Below are 6,641 nucleotides of genomic sequence, written 5' to 3' on the forward strand. Positions count from 1 at the left end.
CAGCTGCAGAGCACATTTAGCTCACTTGTCCCGAGAAACTGCAACAGGATGAACATCTGGCAGTCCCAGCTGCAACAAGATAAACATCTGGCAGTCCCAGCTGCAACAAGATGAACAGCTGGCCAACCCAGCTGCAGATTCCTTCCCCAGATTCTCCTAAGTGAACCCTATCCCTTAAAGCAGTGGCCCTCAAAAAGGAGATGACTTTGTCCAAGGGACATTTGGCAATGTAGGAGACATTTCTGGCTACCGTCACTGTGAGTGGGGTGCCGGTGGCATCTAGTGCGTAGAAGGCAGGGATGTTGCTGATCATTACACAATGCACAGAGAATTACTGAAAGGCCAATGGTGCCCAAGTTGACTAACCTGCTGTAGATGGGAACTTCTCTCTTGCCCTTCTGAATCTAGCATGAGCCAAGGCCCTTAAAATGACAACCAGGCCAATGTGAACACTGTCTCACGCCATTGCCACGCTGAGCAGAAAACCCAGTGCCCCCAGTGTCCTATAAATGTCCAGTCAGTTGCTGGCCATCTCAGTTCCAGTGAATACAAGTAAAGCCATAGGTGTCTTGTCATTCATCTGAAAAGAGTGTTACTTCTTTCTTAAAGCCAGTGCAACTCCAACTGCCACTGCCAAGATGGCCACTGCAGCAGCCCCTCCAAAGAGCAGTACAGCCTTGCTTTCGGCGGGCAAGCCTATCCTTGCCCCCTGGCAGCGGTGGCCTCCCCAGTGTGGCTCTTTTTCCTCCTCCCAAATCTCTCCGCACTGGGCTGAGCGGCCCCTTCTGCCTGCTCCACAGCAGCGGCACTCACTGTTTCTGCTTCCAGCTCTTCCTCACCAAGCTCCACAAACACAGATGTAGTGGGGCTGGCTTTCTCCACTCTCATTACTTCTGGGGCTTCCCTGGTAGTGACCTGTGGGAGCAAGGGAGCAGCCGCTCCCGGGAAGGCCTCCTCCGGTACCTCCCTCCTCCTTCTCCACATGCACAATGCCAGAGTTGGATGAGTTCTCACTTTTCTCCCCAGCCCCGCTGCTGTCTAGGCTCTTCACTTCTTCAGGATCCATCTCAATCTGCTGCCAAGACTCAGGCCCAAGGGACACCGGGAGGCTTTCTGTGTGCCAACTCTGGCTAGCAGACAATGAGACAGGTAGGCTCTCTGACTGCCAAGACGTTGTCACTGTTGGAGACTCGGGGACTAACTTGTCCGGAGTTGTCACTGGGCAGTATATAAATCATCCGCAATGATTCCAGGGTATTCCTCCTCCTCAGACTCCAGACTAAAGACACTGCCCCAGCCTCCTTGCTGAATGATGAACTCTGCCGTGTGGTCCTCCAGGTACCTCACACCAAACTGCAGCAGCATATCCAAAGGCTCTTGACCACGTCGTGCTATTTCCAAAAGCAGTTGTTGTAGCAAAACTAGAGGCACCAAAATCTTATTTCATCCGCTGGCGTGGACGCCACTGTACATTCCCAATGTGCCTCATAGGTCACTGGCTGGTTGAGGATCGTCTGCAGTGCTTTCTGCAAAGGCTCAGATCTTGTGACACTTTCTCCAGGATGGGTCAAGCAGTCTTCTATGGAGCTTTCGGGTTAGCAAGGCTAAACACTGGTGAGGTGTGACAGTCAAAGCCTGTGCTGGTGAAGGCGTCAGAGACTTCTTTGTCCAAGGATTTCAATTCTTCCTCAATCTCAGACTTAACTTTTAATAACACTTCTGGATTCAGAGACTGTGGAGAGACATCTAGTTGAACTCCTGACTCCGGCCCTGCTGCAGAAGGGAAGAAGGAGACAGCGGTGGCGGACTTAATCTACTACCATGTTGGACCGTCATCTGAGTTTTTGATCTTAGCCATTCTGACTGATGTGAGGTGGAATCTCAGGGTTATTTTGATTTGCATTTTCCTGATGACTATGAAGGCTGAACATTTCTTTAGGTGCTTCTCCCTCATACAGTATTCCTAAGTTGAGAATTCCTTGTTAAGCTCTGTATCCCATTTATAAAAAGATTGTTTGATTCCCTGGAGTCTAACTTCTTGAGTTCTTTGTATATATTGGATACTAGCCCTCTATCAGATGTAGGATTGGCAAAGATCTTTTCCTAGTCTGTTGGTTGCCATTTTGTCCTTTTTACAATGTCCTTAGCCTTACAGAAACTGCAATTTGATGAGGTCCCATTTGTCAATTCTTGTTCTTAGAGCATAAACCATTGGTGTTCTGTTCAAAAAAAATTTCACCTGTGCCTGTGTGTTCTAAGTTCTTCTCCCTTTCTTTTCTAATAGTTTCAGTGTACCTGGTTATATGTGGAGATCTTTGATCCACTTGGACTTGAGCTTTGTACAAAGAGAATAGAAAGGATCCATTAGTATTCTTCTGCATGCTGACTGCCAGTTGAACCAACATCATTAGTTGAAGAGGCTGTCTTTTTTCCACTGAGTGTTTTAGCCTTTTTTTTTTTTTTTAACATCAAGTGATCATAGGTGTGTCAGTTCATTTCTGGGCCTTTAATTCTATTTCATTGATCTACCCGCCTGCCTCTGTACCAATACCATGTAATTTTTATCATAATGGTTTTTGAGAATTTTATAATTTTTGTATCGATGTTTGTAAGTATAATTGTTCTGAAATTTTTATTCTTTGTTAGATCTTTTTTGTGGTTTTGGTATAAGTTTAATTGTGGTCTTCTGTTTCTATTTTTTTGAATAGTCTGGAGAGTATTGGTTTATGTCTTTTAGGAAGGTCTGATAGAATTCTGTACTAAATCCATGTGTTCCTAAGGAGTTTTTAATTCTGAGACTTTTAATGACTGCTTCTATTTCTCTAGGGTTTATGGAACTGTTTACATGGTTAGTCTGATCCTGATTTAACTTTGGTAATTGGTTATCTATCTTGTTGATATTTTCAAAGAGCCAGCTCCTGATTTTGTTGAATCTTTGTATTGTTCTTTTTGTTTCTATTTCTTTGATTTCAGTTGAGTTTGATTATTTTCTCCTGTATACTACTCTTTGGTATATTTGCTTCTTTTTGTTCTAGGGCTATCAGCTGTGCTGTCAAGCTGCTAGCGTATGCTCTCTCCAGTTTCATTTTGGAGGCATTTAGAGCTATGATCTTTTCTTTTAGGACTGCTTTCTGTAATCCCATAAGTTTGGGTATGTTGTGTCTTCATTTTCATTAAATTCTAAAAAGTCTTTAATTTTTTTCTTTATTTTTTTCTGACAAAGTTATTATTGAGTACATCGTTGTTCAACTTCCACGTGTATATGGTATTTCTGTTGTTTTTGTTGTTGAAGAGCAGCATTAGTTTATGGTGATCTGATAGGATTCCTGGGATTATTTCAATTTTTGGACACAGCCATTGACACATTACATGAGCAGGAAAACTTAAAGTTTTGAAATGAAAATTCTAAGTCTAGTTCTGAGATACTTGTTTTTAAATGTATATTTTATTGTTTATGATATATTTTTCTTTTATTGAATTAAAAACAATTTTTATTTACTTACATTCCAAACATTGCTGTACAGAACAAAGGAAGAATATTAAAAGCTGTAAGGGTAAAGAACTATGATATTTTCAATATCAAAAATACTGAATAAACAATTAACATTAGCATTTATTATGCTGAATAAAATATTTCCATTGTACAAATATATTATATATAACACAAAATAAACTACTCTTTTCTGTGTGTGTGATATGTGTACATACATACACATGTACACATATCTGTGCAGTGGTTCAAAGAGGATGGTTCTTGCTCTATTGCTCTCTTTTGTATCTTTTGTTTAAGTCAGGATTTTTTTAATTGGACCTGGAGCTAGGCTGATGTCCAGCAAGCCCATTTGTGTCTCTGTTCTCCACAGTTCTAGCTTTACAGGCAGGTGCTCTGTCATGCTCAGCTTTTTTTTTTTTTTAACTTGGTGCTGGGGGTTTGAACTTGGGTCCTGCTGCTTGAGAAACAAGTGCTCTTCCCCACTGAGATATTTCTCACTCAGCCCCACAAGTTACCACTTTAACTTACCCTCTTAACTGTCCCTTTTCACATTTATGAAAATTAAAACATTAAAAGAATACTGTGTTTTGGATCTTTTTTTTTGTATCCTCTTATATTATGGAAATTTCTGAGATTTTGTCGTAGTTATGTTTACTAGTGCTGTGATGAGACACCATGACCAAAAGCAACGTGGGGAGGAAGGGTTTATTTCACTCATAGTTTCATATAGCAGTTCATCATTAAAAACACTGAGAGTAGAAACTTAGAGGCAGGAGCTAATGCCGAGGCCATGGAGGGGTGCTGCTCAGTGGCTTGCCCTTCATGGTGTGCTCAGCCTGCTTTCTTTCAGAATCCAGGAACACCAGCCCCAGGATAGTACCACCCACAATACTTTCAGTCTTTGTCCATGGATCAACAGTTAAGAAAATGCTGTACAGCCCAGATCTTATGAAGGCATTTTTCTCAACTGAGACTCCCTTATCTCTGATGACTCTAGCTCATGTCAAATAGACTAATACAGCTGTTAAAAGTTGTTTGAAAATATGAGTTTTAAAGGATGTTTTAATTTGCCACAATTTATTACAGATTTATCTTTAGTAATAAATGTCCAGTTTGTTCATGTAACTTTATTTTACAAATAGTGTTCTGATAAAATTCTAATTATTTTTTTACAGTTGACTTCTAGGAAGTGAACTGTTGCTGAAAATAATAAATACTTTACAGGACAATTTAAAAATAAGAATTTTAATGTTTGGGGTGATGTTTCACAGAATAAGAGTTCTTGCTGCATAAGTATGAGACCTCAGCTTATAGTCCCAACACCCACATACAAAGCCAAGAGTTGCTGTGAATACTACCATAACCCCAACATTGTAGGCAGCAGTGCCTGGATGGTTGCTGGGGTGGGGTTTTCTGGTAGTCAATCTAGTTCTTGGTTCAAAGAGAGACTGCATCAGTGGAATGAGGGAGCAGAACAGAAATACAGTTGAGATCTTCAATCTGGTCTATGCAACATGGACTCACACAGCTATGTGCATATCACACACATGAACATAATACTAACACAACTATGTCTACACATAAACACACATACATGCAAATAAGAATTTTAAAGATTTACCATTTTCAAACTTACACTTTAGAAATACAGCTTCTAGTGTAATAGCTAAGGCGATAATGTTTGCACTGTATTTGATTTATGACTATTGGAAACACTGTTTTTTTCTTTGCAAAGAGGTTTTGTGTATGTGTGTGATGCTTCCATATTCTTCACCGTCTTCCAAAGTATTTATTAGATTTCTATCAGGGAGGGTTGATAACTTTATCATTATGACTTACTTTGACCAAATGACATTCTGCAATTCACTTTAAGTTGATGGATACACAACTATCCACAATGATAGAAGTAATAGTTCTGAATCAGTCTTCAGCTGTTTCTGTTTTCAGAGATCTGAAATGTTCCCCCAGTCTTCTGAGTTGATTCAATGTTTTTGGATTCTCTGACAGTGTGGTTAATGTGAGTTCTAACTACTGTAGAGCCATACAAATCATTTTTGCTTAACAAGGGGTTAAGATGTTAAAACATAGTCTATGATGTAATCTTATCATTGAAGGTCAAAGGCAACAGCATATATTCATACAAGAGATGTGGCTCTACTTGAGTATAAATGTAACTACTGGCAATAAATAGTGACTTCTCTTGTTCAGATATTTAAACTAGAGTATATGAATGCATCTAATAAAGTTGCCTGATTAGATCTGTTTTTTTTGGGGGGGATGTGAAAAAAGAAATTGAATTCATCTCTGACAGGCTATTTATTCTCAATTGCAGTCTAGATTAGGGTCATTATGTTTTAGGATTGCTCGCTCTGGCCAGTACTTCTGACAGTGGCTCAAGTTATAACATTAGATAAGAATGATTTGGGCGAGAATCATCTTTTGAGACTATTTTTTTTATAACTTGTTAAGTTGGCAGAAATCCAAGATGCATCATCTCTCATGACTCTTACCACATAGTAAGCACTTTGAAAACTGATCTTCAAATTGTTCGGTCCTTCTGTGACATTGAGTTTTTAAATAAATGCGTAGACAGAATGAATTACTGATGACACATGTTGGTAAGCCAATATTAATTTCAAATGGTAGCTTCTTATAAATTCTGAAGTACAGGAAGTGTGGATCTATAATCCTTGTCACTGGCTTTGTTGAACTTTAATTAAATTCCTTCCCTACCTTGAAAGTTTTCCTTCCTTTGTTGCTACAGTTCTTAAAGCAAATCAAGTTTTCATTAGAAGCTGCCATTTCAGAATATAATAGCTTTTAAAAAATCGTTCTATTTGTTTACATCTCAAATGATATTCCACTCCCCGGTTACCCTCTCCACCTACCCCCCCCCCGTGTCCTATGAGATTTCACTTCCCAATTACTCCTCCACCAGTTCCCCATCCCACAGCTACCCTCCCCCCTAACCTTTGCCTCTATAAAAGTGCTCCCCCACCTACTCACACTCTCCTGCCCCACTGCTCAAGCATCACCCTACACTGGTGTATTAAGCCTCCCCGGACCAAGGGCCTCCCCACCTGTTACTGTCCGTTACAAGTCTATCCTCTGTTAGATATGTACCTGGACCCATGGATCCCTCCAGGTA

At 40.2% G+C, this 6,641-nt stretch overlaps 1 pseudogene across 1 annotated transcript; it reads right to left on the minus strand.

The window, feature by feature from the left end:
- Positions 1–592: 592 nt before the first annotated feature.
- LOC308422847 (bcl-2-like protein 13) lies at positions 593–1,836 on the minus strand (annotated as a pseudogene). Its single transcript has one exon. The product of its transcript is annotated as a bcl-2-like protein 13 (transcript).
- Between the last annotated feature and the right edge of the window lie 4,805 nt (positions 1,837–6,641).

This window comes from Micromys minutus (genome assembly GCF_963924665.1).
Source record: "Micromys minutus genome assembly, chromosome: 7".
Classification (NCBI taxonomy): Eukaryota; Metazoa; Chordata; class Mammalia; order Rodentia; family Muridae; genus Micromys; species Micromys minutus.